The sequence below is a fragment of the Canis lupus genome, chromosome 15 (assembly GCF_011100685.1).
Source record: "Canis lupus familiaris isolate Mischka breed German Shepherd chromosome 15, alternate assembly UU_Cfam_GSD_1.0, whole genome shotgun sequence".
Taxonomy (NCBI): domain Eukaryota; kingdom Metazoa; phylum Chordata; class Mammalia; order Carnivora; family Canidae; genus Canis; species Canis lupus.
This window is the reverse complement of record NC_049236.1, coordinates 1655008-1673110: the sequence shown is the minus strand read 5'-3', so window position 1 is coordinate 1673110 and position 18103 is coordinate 1655008. Positions and strand designations below refer to the sequence as shown.

Here is an 18103-nt window from a genome sequence, read left to right as displayed (position 1 = left end):
ACTGGCACTGTGACACCCTTAGAGGCCAGAGGAGCAGGCTGGGAGAGCCTGCAGCAGGAGGAAATTCCTGGTCCCCGCACAGGGACAGAAGGGGGATGGCTGGCCCACTCCTGTGACAGTGCTGTAAAATGGACACATTTATCCATTAAGTGGTTCAGATTTAGTCCCACAAAAAGAAATAGATATACCCATTCCTGGCTAAACGGAGGCCCAGGGTGCTCTATGGGGAGGGTGCCAACATGACGCAAGTGGACGAGGCATGGGGGGGGGGCACTGAGGTATGCGGGGAGGACACAGTCCCTCTCTAAAGGGACAGTGGCTACACCTTTCCAGCCCATGTTGCATGATGTCAGATCTTCCAGGTTTTCAAGAAAACCACAAATACAGATTTTAAAAAAACTGACAATATTAGTCTACTCTTCCATAGCCCTTCCTGGGTGCCGAGCACCATTTTTATTTTTATTTTTTTTTATGGAGTTCAATTTGCCAACATACAGCATAACACCCGGTACTCATCCTGTCAGGTGCCCCCCTCAGACTGAGCACTATTTTAAATGCTTCCTACGCATTCCCTCATTTAAACCTCATGGCAGGGGCTCTCTAATCATCCTTATTTACACATGAGAAAATAGAGTCCCAGAGAGGTTGAGTAACCTGCTCAAGGCCACACAGCCAGTAAGTCAACAGAGCCAGAATTTGATCCCAGGCCACATGTTATAAAGTTCAGGTGCTTAGAGGCCAAGCCGTTCTGACTAACACTTGAAATCACCTGTTTTAAAAGACACATTTCAAGGCAAATAAAATAGGAGAGGCAGATCCAGCCCACAGCTAAACTTCTGGCTCCAAGGAACTTCCCCAAGGTCATGAAGCCAGTAGGGGCCTGTCTGACCTTCAAGCCCATGACTTTTCTCTCCACCAAGCTGCGTTTTTCTCTTTAATGAGGGGGTAAACTCTGTGGCCTCCCAGTTACCTCCTTAATCGGAGCTCCTATGAGGCTATTCTGCAGATATGTTACTGACTTTTCCCTATACTATTAATATTTTATCATTAAATTCTCAACAATCCTCCAAATTTGCATATAATCACACCAAGCAAGAGGAAGATGTGATCGGAGAGGCGCACACTGTCGCTCTGAGTTCCACTTTTGCAGGAAGCCTGTGTCCCCGGAAGTGAGGTTAGAGCCAGTTCCCAGAGGTCACAGTTCCCTGGAAGGTCCAGCCACAGCGAGCCCATCAGCTGGTCCGCAGTGGGACACTGCTCTCCCAGTGAAACCCAAAGGGAAAGGATGTGGGAAGAGGGGCAAGTGCCAGGTGGCACAGCCTACTGAGCTGTGTATCTGTTACAAATGCTCAGCTGCCAAGAGGTAGGGGACACACCCTTCGGTGAAAAATAAACTAGGGAGGCTGAGCTGTGGGCCATGGGATGGGGCTAGTGGCGGGGGCATTCCTACAGGGTTCTGGGTACATCCTAGATTGTTGTCCTTTTGCAGGGTTCTGCAGAGGACATGACATCACAACATCTGGGGTGGGGGGCACTTAGTGCGAGGTCCAGGGACAGGCCTGCTGGGCCAGGAATTCCACAGCACATCTGTAAGACAAGCGCAGGTGCAGAGCCCACCTGCGGGGTGTCTATTTTAAGCAGTACTCCGTGTATTTACTCAACAATACCTACAATGGCCTGGTCTGAGCCCGAGGCTGGGCCAGGACCAGAAATACAAAGCTAAATAAGACTTTGTCCTTGGTCTCAAGTGTGAATAACATGTACTTACAAGATCATAAAATAAAGACAAACAGCAACCCAGACAATGGGTAAAGTGCTATGGATGATCAGAGGAGGACCAGCGGAGTGGGTATTAGGTGGTTTTCTCAGACGAAATGCTTTTCATCTGCTGACTATACGGAGTACAAGCCAGGGCAGAGGCAAGAGGAAAGAAGATGCAGATTCCAGAGGCAGGAGGGAAACAGGTCAAAGACCCTTCTTTTCCACCTTCTAGAAGGACGCGCACCACTAGAGCAAGTCCTTGTCCATTTTGCCGGCTTGCATTTGTGCCTTTGGGCCGTTGCCCTGGTTTTGCCGGAATGATTTTCCATTTTAGGGGCACATCAGCAGACAGCACCAGGTGCCCAGGAGACAGCAGCAGCTCTGGGCGCTGACCGGGCACACCTCTAAGAACAGGAGGTGCCTTTTATTCTAAGGACATCGGTACCATTAGTGGAGATGCTGTGGAGTGAACCACCAAGCGCAGACACCCAGAACCACGGAGGAGGCACCACGCCTGGGCTGATGCCAGCTGGGGTCAAAAGAATGCAGCCAAAGGCCCTGTTTCCGACCAGACAGGGAGATTAGGGAGAGAGGCAGGAAGCCAGAAGCCGGGCCTCTCGCGTTCAGAGAAGTGAAACTGCCAAAGAGGCGCGCACTCCCTAGACGTGCACATTATGTGGAGCTGCTCCAGCTTTCAGCAGGCCCTGACCCGCAGGGTTCTAGAACAATGGCTTTCAAACCATGCCTGGGACTCCAGGGGTGGGGAGGCTGAGGAGCAGCGGGGTTCTGCATCCCCTCCTCCCCCACCACATCAGGCTGTTTTTCAGAGTAGGCATCTGTGTAAACTGAACCCTGTAGCAAAGGGTTCTGTGAATTTGAAAACAACTGGAACATTACTGTTAAGGAACATCCAAGCTTGGGAGGACCTTAAAACCCCTGACTTCCAGGGAGGAGAGGCCTTGTGCATCCTCTGACGTGGTCATCGTCAGGCGGATCCCATTCCGCACCCTCCCGGGAATGCACACGCCTGGGCACCTGGGGTCTCAGGGTTTCTGGGCAGCACCTCCCACCTCTGGGCAGCTCTTCTCTGAAGTTGAAGGTGTCAACCTGTGCTCCCACCTGTGGTCTGAGCTCTGGCTCCTGCCACTCTTCTTCCACGGGACAGTCTCCTAAAAGGTGGCACTGCACTCAAGACTACTTCTCTCCAGGCTTATCACTTCCAAACCCCAGCTACTCCACTCAGGATGGATGCCAGATGCCTCCCTGGACTGTGCCAGGCCCCTCCAGGTTGTCCTTAGTAAGACCAAATGGCTCACGGCACCCAGGGCCCTCTGGTGGGGCTGGACCCAGCCCAACTGAAGCCAGGCTGTGGTCTCTTAGTCCTTCCAGCCTCACTTCCTTGTTCTCCAGACAGGAAGCAGGCCCAGAATGGGGACAGGACCAGATCCTGGAGATTGAATACCTGCCTATTCTTTACCCAAGAGCACCAGAATAAAGTCAGCCAGGGTCAGAAGGGTAATCTTTTATCTCGGAAAAAGAAAGGGCTGTCATTTGTTGAGCACTCACTCTGTGATAGGTGCTTTTTCCAGGAATTCTGCTGTGGAAGCCACGGCACAATTCTGTATGACTAGTGGCAGGAACTGTGGTGGGAAGGTCGTGTTGAGGCTGGCTTGGAAAAGTCTCAGATGCCAGCACAAAGGCTGGGACTGTGTCTCGCGGGCGTGGGGAGCTGCGTTCTGGAAGCACACGCTGGGGCTGTAGGCTGCTGCAGCTAGGAGGGACACCGACCAGGGCCGTCTTACCGCAGCAGGTGCTGAACTACGTGTATACACTAAGTGTCCCACCAATGCCTGTGAGCCAGCGGCGATGAACTGCCGTGCCACCGTGATCTGTGCAGCGTCAGTGTTCAGGCAGCACAGATGCCTGCATATGCATCGAGGTGCAAATAAGATAAAAAGCGGTGACGTGTATTCAAATGTCACCATGACTGCAAGGCCTCATCCTGGTCCTGTCCCCTGGTAATAGCTTTCCTAGGGGCAGAGAAGTGCAGCAGTCAAGAGGATTGGGCTTAGGAGCCAGAATTGCCAAGGCTGAAACCAGGCTCTGATCCTAATTAGCTGTGTAACTGTGGGCAGGTTATATAACCTCTCTGTGCCTCAGTTTCTTCATCTGTAAAGCCGAGGTCATGTCCTGTTTCTTGACCTGTAGATAACTGAGCATAGTTACATGGGTGTATTCCCTGCGGAATAGCTCGTGGCCTGTGTACTTGTGACTTGGGTTGCTTTTTGTATGTATGATAGTTTCCATTTAAACATTTCTGAACAATAATATTACGCACTCACAGAGCTACTGTGAGGTTAACTTCGTTAATACAAGTTACATGCTTAGAACAGCATGTACCAAGGGCTCGGTCAGTACTTGCCCCGTCTCTCTAGCCCTTGGCCTTGACAGCACTCATTACAGTTGAATTTATTCTTCAACAATGTAAGGAAAACCAAAAGGCCCCATTGTCCATAGACTGCGAAGCCTGGAGATGAGAAGCCGCTCACCCAGATGAGAAAGGAAGCCAATGGCTTGGTGCTAGGACGCCAGTAGAACCGTCCATCGGTGACCACACATGGACCAGCTGATAGAGCAATAAGCAGTTATGCCAGACCCCTGCCATCTTCTCCTCCTCCCTCGCCATGGCCAGTTTTGCAAAGGAATCCAAAACACGCTGATGGGGATGCTGGTGCCCTGGGAAGCCCCCCAAGACCACCGCCAAGGTGATGGTGGTGAGAGACAAGTTCCAGTGTTGAAGACGGAACAGCTGACTTGGAATGTGAAGCATTCCAGCATCCGAACTTTGATGTTGAATAATACAGGGCACGCGATCTGTGTGACGGGGAGCTTGACCAGTCTCAGACCCCAGTGGTCCACCCACGGGAGACTACTTTTGAAATGGAAATCAGTAGGACAAGGATCAAGGTCCAGATAAAGAGAATGCAGTGTCCTTCCGGCCTAGGAGCCTCAGTGAAGTTAACCAAACTATACTAGGGTAATACAGGTGCAAAATGGGCAACTGCTTTCAAAGGAATTCCAAGCTTCTGAATACAGGGATTTGCTTATTTGCATTTGAAAACCACAAACTTGTGACTCCCCTAGTACGTGAGACCAGACGGGCTTTGACTGTACATGCAGCCTTTCTCCAATGCTTCACCTTAACCCTGTGGCCATTCAACACTGCGGCCTAATTAGTGTCCTCACTAGGGGAGTGTGAGGAGGACGGGGTAGTGGCACAGCTATGAGCAGGATGGTCCCATCACGGACAATCTGCATCTCATCTTCCCTTCTGTTAAAATTTCCAATGCTTTGGACAGTCCTTAGCATGATAGAAGAGACACTGCATAGAGGCGGGGAGGGTGGGACACGTGGTAATCCAGAGCTCATCCATTATGATCAGCCTGGGAACTACTGCCACTGGCTCAGGTGGCCTTCAAAAATGCTGTTTCTATGAAACCTCATCAGACCCTAAAAAGCACATGGACCAGTTAGCAGAGGACACTACATCTGTCCCCAGCACAGTGAAGCTGAGTGTGACCAGGTGCTGGATGTGAGAAAGCAGACCCAGGGTACAAAATAAGGCGTAGGCTGCGACGGACTCGGTTCTTTTGAAATCCTCAAATGTACATGAAAGGGATGTAGAAGCTTCTTAACCCCCCGGAGAAGTTTCTCACTGGCTGAGCTCTGCACCTCAGACAAAGCTGTGGCCACGCTCCCTTCTCCTGACAGCTCACAGCCTTCCTCTCCCAGAGCCGGGACCCCCAGTCTCACCCTGGGTCTGCAAGCCTCAACAGATCCCAGCTTCTGACACAGCCTCACCTTCCGGTGGGGAAGCCTTAGGTCACCCTTGTGGTCGAGGTGAAGGGGAAGGCCTCCAGTCTGACGGAGTCGCCGAGTCATTTCCTGCATCGGATGGGCCGCAACAGCTACAATAATACAGACTGAGTATCTGTGATCCTTTAGCACCAACAAGACACCTGCCTCGTTCCGGGGACTCATTTATTCCTTCCTAGAGATCAGGGAGGTGCAGCATGTTGTGCCTCTTTTCAGATATGGCGGTGGAGGTTCAGAGAGGTAACATGACTTGCCCAAGGTCGCACAACCAGTGAGCAGCAGAGGGAGAGCATCCAACCCTCAACGCTCCTCTCTGGCTCCCACACCCTTCTAGTTCTCAGGGCTGGAGGAGATGCTGCTGATGGGGCGGCCATTCTCCAGAGCATGGAAGGATGGAGGGAATGGGGAGAGATGTCCAGCCCTCACCATGAGCCCTAGGGAAGCAGCACCAACAGCAGCAGCTCTGTGCATAAGCATTTGCAGGGGGTCCCCTTGGGGCCTGGCCCTGGGCACATGGAGGGGCAGCCACAGAGTCTCACCCCGAGCTTGCCATGCAGGTGACCGAGAGTTAGAGGACGCAGAAAGTAGGGCACCCCAGTGCGGGGGGCTGTGGGGGAAAGAATGCAGATTTGGAGCGAATAGGGCTGGCTTTGAATTCTGGCTCTGCTCCTCCCACCTGAGCTGTAGGTAAGTCCCTTTGCTGCTCTGAGCCTTGACCCCCTCATCTGCAGAATGGTCATGGGTGTGCATGTGTGTACGTATATAAACACACCTTAGCGGGTAGTGATGAGGGTTAGGGATTATGTGTGTGAAGTGCTTAGTGCTCAGTTCCGTACGGGGGCACGGCAGGCCGTCAACAGACAGGGGCCGCTGTTACGGCAGGTGAAGGGTGGGCAACAGGGCAGGTGACTGGGACAGGGCACCGCGCGCTGAACCTCAACCGGTGGCCACCAGAGCTTAAGTCGGCTACCTGCGGTCTGTCCTGAGTGTGCACAGTGAGGGCTACTGGGGACCAGGCGGCTGGAGCTGAAGCCACCTCTCCGTGGGAGAACCTGGCTGAGGAACGGTAAATCCCAGGCATGAAAAAGCAACGAGTGTTCTTCTCAGCAGGCCAGGAGACAACAGAGAAGAGTTCCAGCGACAGAACAGGAGCTCTCAAGAGGGTCTAGCGACACTCCCAGAATAGATACACCAGACAGGTCTTAAGTAAGGAGACCCCGGGCGTATGAGGGCCTGGGCCTCACCCAAGCTCGCATAGACACTGCCAACAGAGCCAGGACCGCAATGGACTGGAGACTCCAGCCTCCCGAGGCAGGGCTGATGGGACTGGGCGTGCCCTCGTCACAGATGACCGGTCGCTCCCCACACGCTTCCCTGCACTAGGCCCGGTGCCCAGTAGAGAACTGAGTCAACACACAGTGTCTCCAGAAAGCCCTGGGCAGCCGTCCAGCAGCACTGGCCTGGCCTGGACCAAGTGTCACTTACGCCTGCTATTTACGGCCCGGGGTGCTTTTCAGAGTGACCCTGTGGCCAGAACTAAGTCCAGAGGAGATGCAGAGTCAGCTCGGAATGGTTGAAAGAGAGTAGATCCCGCTAACGTTTCCTGCAGACCCGGATTTGACAAGAGCCTGCGAACTAGGGGTAGCAGGGACAGCGAGACGGAGCTCAGAGAGGCACGGGGACCTGCCCTCGGCCGCACGGCAACTCGGTGGCACCATGTCACACCAAAGGTCATCCTTACTGTGCCCGATGCCTACACAGGTATAAACTCACAGGTTTAAACCATACATGGAGTTCATTTAAGGGATTGCCCCTGCCTGTGGGCTTTAAGGCTGGCCATCAGGGGGAACGTCCTTCGTCTGGCGCAAGCAGGAGATAGAAACGTCGAGCGAAGGTAAGATAACAGGTCCTGGGGGTTCGGAGGGGGAGACGGGGTGTGGCAGGGGGAGGTCAGGGAGGCGCCGTGGGGGGGGTACTTGACCTGGGCTCGGGAGGACAGCTGTGAGGACGTGGAGATGCAGCCGGGGGGAGGGCCTCCAAGCGGAGGGAACAGCACAAGGGAACAGGCACAGAGGCTGAGATGCAGGGGCCACACAGAGGCCGGGGACGGGGAGCGGAGACTGAGGAGGTGGTGCTTGGGAGGGGACTGGGGCACCGGCAGAGACTTTCTGAGCCAGGCTTTAGGGCCAATGGTGTGGTCGAGTCACATAAATACCAAGCTTTGGGGATTTAAAAATAGCTCCGAATGCACCATGCGCTTACAACCCACGTAAGTCCCATTTGCTCGTCCCCACTCTCCTCTCACAAAAATGAGGTGAATAAAAAGGCACAGGGGACCTGCCCCAGCCACGACCCTCACCTGGGCCAGGATCCCAGGCCCCTGCCCGCAGCCCCACCCATCCTGTCCTGTCCTGTCACCTCCAACTCGCGGCCACTACTGGCCTCATTCCACCCTCGCCCGAGCCCTGTTCCTGCAGCCCCAGGCCTCTGCCTCTGCCCCTTGGTTCCTCTGGAACAATTCTCCCTCCGCCGCCCCTCCCCTCACACCTTTGCCAACTGCCGCTAGTCCTCAGAGGTGCTTCCAGAGCACTGCCCAGGCCTCCCGCTCAACGGCTGCCAGCGCTGGGCCATCCGTCCAGGGTTCCTGCAAGCTGACACTCGGTGCGTGCACGTGTGGTCACATGCTCAGTCCTAGGACAGCCCTTGAGGGGTCACGAGGACTCTCCAGGGGACACAGGGAGGCACAGAGAGGTTAATGCCCAGCAGGTGACAGAGCCAGGACTCAAACTCGAGGCCCTGCTCCCCGAGACCTCCCAATCCTGCCTTTGCCCTGCCCAGGGATGCTCTCCTTGGCAAACAGGATGCTGCAGAGCTTTGGGGGAAGGGGGTGGGGGTGTTTCCTTATTTAATCTTATTATCTGTTTATTTAATCCTCACCTCAGCCCAGGATGCAGCCTGTCACCCTCTGGATGAGGAACCACTGGTGCAGATGGCCTAACAGCTTGCCCCAAATCACATGGCCCATCAGGGCCCAGCCAAGGCCACCCCCAGGTCTCCTGGGCTCTGGAGGCAGTGATTTCCCCCGAAATCATAGAACAGGGCCCAGAGCGGAGGGCCCAAGCTCCAGCCAGGGTGCTGCCTCCCTCCCACTATTGCCACTGCCTGACCCACCGGAAGGGCTCTTCTGTGGCCGTGGTAAAGGCCTGTGGTGACGCTCCTGGGGGCTGGTCCCAAGGCCCCACAGCTCGGGCTCGGGCATCCGAGCTGGGATACAGGCCTCCTGACCACCTGCTTCTGGGCCCACCCCGCCGCAGCTTCATCCTAGGGACTCACAGTCACGGACCCGCAGGTCTCACGTGTTGCTTACATTTTTCCAACACACGTTAAAATAAGACGTGACGGTTGAAAGAAGGAGCATTTGTCCTGGTGCCACCTAAAATCCCCCGGACGGTTCCCATCAGGGTCTGTGGGGGGCTCTTGCCCAGGCAGCCGCGAACACAAAGAACCTGCTAGGAAGGAGCCGACACTGGCAGGAGCCAGGTGCCCAGGCGTCCAGGGAGGGGACGTGGCGGGTGAGCAGTTCCTGGAAGGATGGGAGCAACGCTCCGAGTGTGGCACGCTTGCACCACGATTCTTCAGAGGGAGAGCGACAGTGTGGCCTCCGTGCAGCCGGCAGCTGGGTGTGGAGAGCGTGCCCGGGGCCCCGTGGCGGACGGCCTGGCCTGTCTATAGAACTGCCAGGACCCCGACTGCTTCCTTGGGCCTCCCTGCAGAGACCAGCGCTTGACCCCCATCCCATCACTGTGCCGGGGATGCAGGGACCGTCAGGACCCCAGAGAGAGCCTTGCTACACTCATAGCAGCCCCTCCCCTGCCCCGGGTGAGGGCTGACCTTCAGAGACCCTTTAGAGGAAGGGGGCAGATGAAGGGCCCTACAAAGGGGAAGGGAGGGAGCCCAGACCAGTGTGGGGACACCCAAGGGTGCTTGCTCTGCTCCTCCCCGCGGCAGCCAGACCCCGGACGTCCTGCTGGAGTCTGGGCAGGGCATGTCCCTCTGCCTGGCGGGGGCCGCAGCTGGGCCCTAGTCCTGCCTCCACTGCCTCCTTCCATCCCTGGTGGGAGCTCCTGGGGCACTGCTCAGCCTGCGGCCGGCTCCTCAGGGGACACTGGGCTCCCCAGGTCCCAGACCCGTTCAAGCCACTGTGTCCTGCTGGGTCCCGAGGGGGCTCCCTCATCACGGCTGATCACAGAGGAGGATGCCGGTCTGCAGCTGCCTTCCTCGCTGGAAGGGCCTGCCACTCCCTGCGACGCTGGAAACCCAGAGTCCACAGAATGCCACCGCCAGTGGGTTACGAACCTCAGGAAAATCATGGTTCTTGGAGTCTGCTCCCGAGCTCGCAAGCTAAGCAGTCCCAGAACCTTCCGAGAGACGGATCTGAGGCGGCCCAGCTGCTAGATCTGCTGACGTTTTGAAAGTCTGGCTTCCTCCTCTTTGTGAGGGGATGGCTCTCCTTCCTTCTGAATCAGCCTGCGGCCCACCTGGCCCCACCGGGTGAACACGCTTTTCTGCTGACCCCTAGACACCCTGCTCCCGGCCGAAGGGCACAGGCTGCGGACAAGCCTCCCTGGCCCTCTGGACCCTGCCAGCTGCCTCCACTCCTTGCCACTGTCCCTGGGGAGGTGCCCTCCCTGCTCCTGGCTCCAGTCCCTGGAAGCCTGGCCCGGCCCCTGGCTGGCCGCCTCCTGGCCCCAGTCTGCCGGCTGCACTTGCCAAAGGGTCATAAGGCCTCGCTCACAGCCTGGCTTCTCCCTGGCTGCCTTAGGCTCATTTTGGCTCCTGTGTCCTGCCCGGTCTGTTGCCACCATGTTCCTGGGAACCTGCCTGCCTGGCACACCCACCCCCTGCTGCCCTGCTCTGGCCCGATCTGTCTCCTGCTGGCTGCTGCGCCCCAGGACACACTTCCCTCAACCCTCCTGCCAGCTGGGCCGTCCCTCTTTGGTCTGTAAGCCACCCACGGTGACAGATGACACCTGTCTACAGCACAGGTCCAAAATTCTGCCTGGAGTTGGGGCCCCATTTGTCCTTTGGTCTGATGCCTTTAGCTCCCCCTCTTGCCCTTGGTTGACTCCACACGTCCAGGAATCTGCCGGACAGCCCCTTTCAACCCTTTCCTCGATTTCTGGCTTCCTCAGTCTCCTTTCTTCTGAGCCAAAATGGTTCTCTTCTTTTATGCTTTTATTCTGAAACTATTGCAAACACACAAAAAAGTTAGAAGTATCATGAGAAAAACCACTTTCTCCCCAAAGCAGTGGAGAGCAAACTGCCAAGTCCTATCCTCCCTGAGTTCTTTAGTGCACGTTTCCTCCATCTAAGGCCACGCCGCTGGGCCTCACCAGCCTGGTCAGGCTCTGTCTCTCCAGCCACAGCCTATCCCCTTGGGTGGCGGGCAATGCCATCCTCAACCTGTGTGGGTCATGCTCCCTCTCCCCCAACCAGGCCACCCTCTGTTCTCTCTAGAACCAAAGGAATCTTCTGGGATTGATCATCTCTCTTCATGGGAGCTGAAGGCACTGCAGATCTCCAACTCAGTAGCACACAAGAACCGCCTCCCTGCCATCAGCGCAGCGACAGCAAGATGGCCCCTATCCTCCTACACATGGACCACAACATCCTTCCTCCCTTCCTCCCATTGGCTCCTTTGGAGTGGGGCTCAACAGGACGGCCTCTGTCACTAGCATGCTGTATTAATGTCTCCCTGGGCCATAGTTTCCTCATTGGCAAAGTGAGGAATCTGGGTGAAATGATTTTTGGGGGCTCTTCCATAATATGAAACATAGTAGACTTTCACTGAGTACTTATTACGCACCAAGCACTGGACATTCTTTACATGGAGCATCTTTTTTTTTTTTTTTTTTTTTTTTTTTTTTTTTTTACATGGAGCATCTTAATCCTCATGCAAACCCTTTCAGATGGAATTATTGTTATCATTTTCATCTTATAGATGGGGAAACCGAGGCACAGAGGCGTTACCTAGCTTACTTAACATCAGAAGGACACCCTGATAGAACCAGGATTCCCATGCAGGGCATTCGCCTTCCGTACGTTTTACCACAAAGTGCTTGCAGAAGGCAGAAGGTACCAGGAATTTACCCTTTACCTGAAGAGGCAATCGTATAAAGTAAATATTGATAAATTCACGGCAGACTGAGAGGTCAACTTACTGGGTGCGAGGCACTGTGCCAGGTACTTACAAACATTGTTTCCCTTTACTCTTAATAACTGATAAATACGGACTATTACGATTCTCACTTTTCCAGCTGAGGGGGCTGAGCCATGGAGAGGTTAGGTCTTTCCAACCAGTGGCAGAGCCAGGATTTGAACCCGGGTCTAGCCGGTGCCAAAGCCGTGCTGTTGCCACCGTGGTCTACTGCCGACCTGAGATGGGTGCTCTGCGCAGAGCATGGGGAGTGAAGGATGCCCCCCATTCCCTCTGATTGGCAGTGAGCTCGGGAGGAGGGTGCCAAGCTTCGGGCAAGAGTTTCCCAACAGCCTCCAGAGTGGAGAAAGGCACCCCAGGAGCACCACAGACCGAAGTAGGCAAACGTCGGGCAGCAGCGTGTGGCTGGCAGGAGGCATCAGTGTCTCCTGGGGCTGGGCCTCCACCCCGAGGACAGCAAGGGGCCGCTGACGCTGGAGGGGGAGACCCTGCAGCTGGAACCCTGCTCCAAGAGACTCCAGACCATGGAGAAAGAGCAACTCCCTTCCCATTGTTCTAAGCTGTGGGGCCAGAGAACCCTGGAGATTTAGCCTCTCTTTTGCCCTCCTCGTCCCTTTACCCATGTGTGCTCAGGCAAGCAATACCCAGTACCCAGCTCTGGGCTCCAAAAGAAATTCTTCCCGACAGATGTCTCGTCTCAGGCTGGGGCGTACAGCCAGAGGCCTCTGTCCAGGAAGGGGCACCCTGCAGATGAGCTGGGATTCGACTCTCTGACAGCTCGAAAAGGCCAGACTCTCCTCAGGAAGAGACTAGGGCTCGCAGTAGCCGGCACAGCTCCCTGGGCCAGGCCTCTCCCTGAAGACTGTATCTGAGCAACAGCTACTCTCAGCATCGAGTGCGGAGCTCAATGAGCTCATCCTCTGACAAGAGCTGGAAAGATCTTACACGTCGCATCATGACAGCCAGAGATCGTTCACCCAGGCCAGGTGGCAGTCATTCGTTCTACGGATAAGAACTGAGGTTTGAAAGAGCAAAGGCACCGAGCAGGATCTCAGAGCCAGTGACTGCAGAGCCAGCACTCGGACCCCAGCCCGACTCCAGGATTCAAGCCCCCTCCCACATCGTCCAACTAATTACCAATGAGGAAGCTGCGATCCAGAGAGGTGGACAGACTGACCTCAACGTGCCATGGCTGGGCTCACACTGTGTTACCTCCTTCCTGTAGGGACCTCGTTTCCAACAGTGCCCAAAGGTGGAAAAGGTAAGTCTCCTGTGATTTGCAGTGAATAAAATCCAGGTGGGCCTATGCTCAACCCCAGAGTCACACACTCCATCTCCCCCACAGCCATTGTGTCATTTAAAAATTTTTTTCAAAAACTAAAAAAATAAATAAAATAAAATTTTTTTCATTTTTACCATCTGGATCGACCAGACACAGAACTGGAGCAGACCTCCCACCCTCACCCTTCTGCTGTGCGGTCCACACGTGGCCCGGCCGGCCAAGACACCCTGGCTTACGGGCCTCAGCGGTTCTACCCACTGGGCAGAGAGGACCTCGGCTGGGGGAGAGGAAGGCGGGAAGGAAGAGAGGAAGATGGGAGGGAGGAAAGAACCACAAAGAAGGAAGGAAGAAGGAAGGAAGGGGCGCCTTTGTCGAGCACTTCCTGGGTGCCAGGCCGGCGGGGAGCAGCCCACACTATCTGGCCATTCATTTCTCATAAGCAGCCTGTGAGGCAGATGCTCCTGACCCTATTTTTAGGGACTGGCTCGTAACTGCTGGAGGTTGGGCTGGAATCTGATTCTGTCTCAGTCCAGAGCCTGAAGACTCTCTAGACTTCCTGGAAGTGGCACTTTGCCCCGTGCTCCTCTGACTCCTGGAAGTTGAGGGAGGTGCCAGAGGGGCTCCCGGGGCCTACAGGGGAGCCTGAGAGGGTGGATTTCCCTGGGATTCTTCAGAAGAATAAGTTCCATGGCTAAGACATTTTTAAAAACAACCCTACTAGGAGTCTGATATTAAAGAGGTGGGGAGATGTGGTTTATGTATACAATGGAATATTACTCAGCTATTAGAAATGACAAATACCCACCATTTGCTTCAACGTGGATGGAACTGGAGGGTATTATGCTGAGTGAAGTAAGCCAGTCGGAGAAGGACAAACATTATATGTTCTCATTCATTTGGGGAATATAAATAATAGTGAAAGGGAATATAAGGGAAGGGGGAAGAAATGTGTGGGAAATATCAGAAAGGGAGACAGAACGTAAAGACTGCTAACTCTGGGAAACAGACTAGGGGTGGTGGAAGGGGAGGAGGGCGGGGGGTGGGAGTGAATGGGTGACGGGCACTGGGGGTTATTCTGTATGTTAGTAAATTGAACACCAATAAAAAATAAATTAAAAAAAATTTAAAACAAAAAAAAATAATAAAGAGGTGGGGAAAGCATTCTTTCCTTTCTCTCTGCTTTTCTGTCTCCCCCACCACTCCCCACACCCGCTTTGCCTCCTCTCTCTCTTTGCCCTTTTCTCTCTGTCTCTCTTTTTCCTTTGGCATAATAAACCCACAAAGAACAGAAAGATAGGAGAGGATGCTGCCAATAAGCTTGCAGAAGCTGGACAGAAATGAATGGGTGGAAAAGACTATGTAGACTCAAGAAAACAGAATCCTGCATTGACAGTGGGGAATACGAGAACCGTCCCCACTTCCACCATAGGCTCCATCAAGGAAGCTAGAGACGGGGGTGAAGGGAATCAAGGGAAGGACGACTGCTAACTATTCATTCAGGGACAGCAATGAAGACTGACAGGAACTGGTGATTGATTGATTGATTGATTGATTGATAGTAAACTCTACTCCAAACATGGGACTCGAACTCACAAGTCTGAGATCAAGAGCCAGGCACCCCCAGGATGACTGCTTTTATTTTCACTTATTCTTAATTTTTTAAATTTTAAGGTAATGTCTACATCCAACACAGGGCTTGAACTCAAAACACCGAGATCAAGAGTCACATACTCCACCAGCTGAGCCTGCCAAGCTCCCCCCAGATGATTGCTTTTAGACCCCCCATCCCTTCCTCAACTCCAGCAGCCAGGAGACTACCCCTCCTGTGCCCCAGAGAAAGTCTGGAAGTTTCTCGGCAAGGGATGAAATGGGAGGCCTTTGAGGAAGGCATCAGGCAAGCTGAGGGCAGGCAGGGGCACCCTAAGGAAATGAGGGTTGAAGCGGATGCATAACTGGGTGCCAGCGCTCCTCGCCCCTCCCCCTCCCACCTTTTCCCTTTCTGTGGCTCCCAAAATTGAAACCCTACACCCTTCTGTCAAGAAACTGGAGTCTTCATAGGGGTTCTGGATGAGCAGAAAGACCTGGAGACACTGCCACGGCAGGGACCCCAGAGGAAGGACACGCACCATTGATGCGTCTCTATCACACCAGGAGCTGCCAATCACCTGTGGGCCTCCCACTCTTAAACAAGTGAAGACACCAGAGGTCAGCAGACACCTGAGAAAAGGGACCAATCAAGGATCCAAGGGAGACAGAAACCAGGTAGAAAAGAAAACTAAAACCAAAAATGACCTCTGAGAGCTAAGAGAGGGTGCTGGGATCTACCAGATAAGAGCAGGATACTGTTAAAAAGAAACATCCAGGAGAAGAAAGGAGCTCTTGAAAATTAAAGACTGGATGGCAGAGAAAGGAACAAAACGGCTGGAAGACAAAATGGGAAGAAGTACGCAGAAGGTAGAGCAAAAGGGCGACAAGATGGGAAACGTGACAGAGAGGCTGGAAAATCGGAGAAGCAAGCCAAGAGGTCCAAGGCCTGGACCACAGGACGTCCAGAGGGAAGGGAGACAAGTCGCCAAGGAAGCACTGGGACACCATCTCCTAGAGCCCGAGTCCCCGTGTCATCAGACTGGAAGAGGCACTGCCAGGGGCGGAGAATCCTGCACCAGGAGCCACGCTGGGGACATCCCACAGCTCTGACAGGGAGGGGACGATCCAGAGACTGTCGCAGAGAACGCAATCAGAGCCAGCACGGACTGGGAGCTCTTTTTTTAAAGATTTTATTTATTCATGAGAGACACACAGAGAGAGGCCGAGACACAGGCAGAGGGAGAAGCAGGCTCCATGCAGAGAGCCCGATGTGGGACTCGATCCCGGGACCCTGGGATCACGCCCTGGGCTGAAGGCAGGTGCTAAACAACTGAACCACCCAGGGGTCCCCAGATTTGGAACTCTTCATAGCAACAAGGCAACTGGACAGCACCTTTAGGACTCCGAAGGTTCTGGAAACATGATTTCCAACCTGGAGTTCTGCACTTCAGCAACCAAGAAACAGAAGAAAGACATCCCATCATTTCCGGTCAAGGGCTAAAACACTTCGCCCAGCAGAGACCCCTTCTCTCCGGAAGACCATTCTGAAGGATGGTCTCTGGGAAAATGAGGAAGCAAATGAAGAAAAGGAAGATTATAAGTTTGCAGAGAGAGGACATCTAATAGGGGAGGAAGAGAATCCCCGGGCGTAGAGGGTGAAGGGAGGCCCCGGGGTGGCAGCTGGGCACCGGGCCGAGGGAGCCGCTGTGTGACCCGGGGAGGGGCCTGTGTCAGCACACGGAGTTCCAATAGGAGCCTGGGCAGCCAAGGGTCTGGAACGGCTTCGGGTGAGGTCAGAATTTGAGGGTTGAATCAACCCTCAAAATAAGTGAACACACACACACATCCATTTTTATGCACAGAAAAGATAGAAAAGTCGTACAGGAAAGAAACAGGAACCACCAGTCATTATATGACTTGGCTGTGAAGTATGTGAGCGCCACTCTGATGAGAGGACGGGGACCCGGGGACCTGGGGGGCATGTGGGGTGGCTCTCGGCCCACTAGTTCAATGCCTACGGTGGTAGCCGCCGGGCCCACCTGTCAGAGGTAGAAGGGTAAACAGAGAGGAAGGGTGCTGCTCTTTCCCATAACACAATTTACAGAAATATTTCATTCTTTAAACTCTGCGCCTGTGCAACTTCGATAAAATTACAGCCAGAAAGAATGAGAGAGGGTGTGCACCTGCCACCGTGTCCCTGAGAAGCCTCGGCTCCCACAGAAGAGATGGGGAGAAGCCAGCATCATCCGAGGCGCTGGGCCAGATCCCCCGGGACAGGAGCAGCCTGGACCCGGGCAGACACGGTCCAGGCCTCGCAGGTGCAGAGTCCTCAGCTCTGAGGGGCCGCAGCGCGTTGGGGTGAGGATCCCACTTCCCACATCCCTCTCCCCCTCAGGCTGAGCTCCGTGCCTCCTCAGATCCCCTGCTGGAACCTGGGGTTGGGGGGGCGGGTGCAGCGGCTGCTTGAGAAATGGATTCTCCTTTAAATTTTAATAGGATGCATTTAGGTCTTCTCTGACAGTGCTCCGGGCCCCGGGGACTCTGGCCCCAGCCCACTCAGACACTCAGTCTGCCCCATGATCAATATGGCTTTTCTCTTTTCCATTTTGCTTTCATGCTGTTTTTTTTTTTTTCTTTTTTTCCTGTCCATGACTTGGGTTTTGTAGTGACATGATCGGCTCTCTCTAATGCCTGGAGTGAGTGTTCCCTGGGAAGCCCTGTGAGGACTTAGGAGAAAGACAGACGCCAGGCCAGTACCTGAGCGTCGACCTCCCTCAGAGCCATAGCCAGGCACACCTCGGAGATATCCCAGGTTCACTTCTAGACCTCGCAATAAAGCAAGACAGACGGATTTTGGGGTTTCCAAGTGTTGACCCTACGCAGTGCGGAGTCTAGTAAGTGTGTAATAGTGTTAGGTCTGGAAGGTGCACAGACCTTAGTTTACAAACACTGTATTGCTACAGAAATGCAAACCATCATCTGAGCTTTCAGCGACTCATCATCCTTCTCATCAGTGCTGGTGGCTGCTGGCCAGTCAGGGTGGCGGGGGCTGAAGGCTGTGCTGTGGTGACTTCGTAAAAGAAGACAGTAATGAAGGTTGCTGCCTCCATGGACTCTTCCTTTCACGATTTCCCCGTAGCACGTGACACTGTTTGACAGCAAGTCACCCACAGGAGGACTTCTTCCCAAATCGGAGTCAGTCCTCCCAGACTCTGCTGCTGCTTTATCAACTCGGTGCATGGAATGTCCTAAATCCTTCGCTGTCATTGCCACAATCTTCACGGCATCCTCCCCGGGGAGGAGATCCGATCTCAGGAAACCACTTTCTTTGTCCACCCATAGCAGCAGCTCCTCGCCCGTTCAGGTTTGGTCACGAGATC

The 18103-nt window shown here is 54.2% G+C and overlaps 1 protein-coding gene and 1 long non-coding RNA gene across 8 annotated transcripts in view; one reads left to right on the top strand and one right to left on the bottom strand.

Annotated features, from left to right (window-relative positions):
* HIVEP3 (HIVEP zinc finger 3) overlaps nucleotides 1-18103 on the bottom strand; it is a 459199-nt gene that overhangs the window by 23906 nt on the left and 417190 nt on the right. The gene's annotated exons all lie outside the window — the stretch shown is intronic.
* LOC102151786 lies at nucleotides 7034-14007 on the top strand. 2 transcript variants are annotated; one of them, XR_005370064.1, is made up of 3 exons: nucleotides 7034-7531; nucleotides 11155-13115; nucleotides 13287-14007. It is a non-coding gene; the product is annotated as an uncharacterized LOC102151786 (long non-coding RNA). The 2 variants fall into 2 exon arrangements; XR_005370065.1 differs by having other exon boundaries at nucleotides 8580-13115.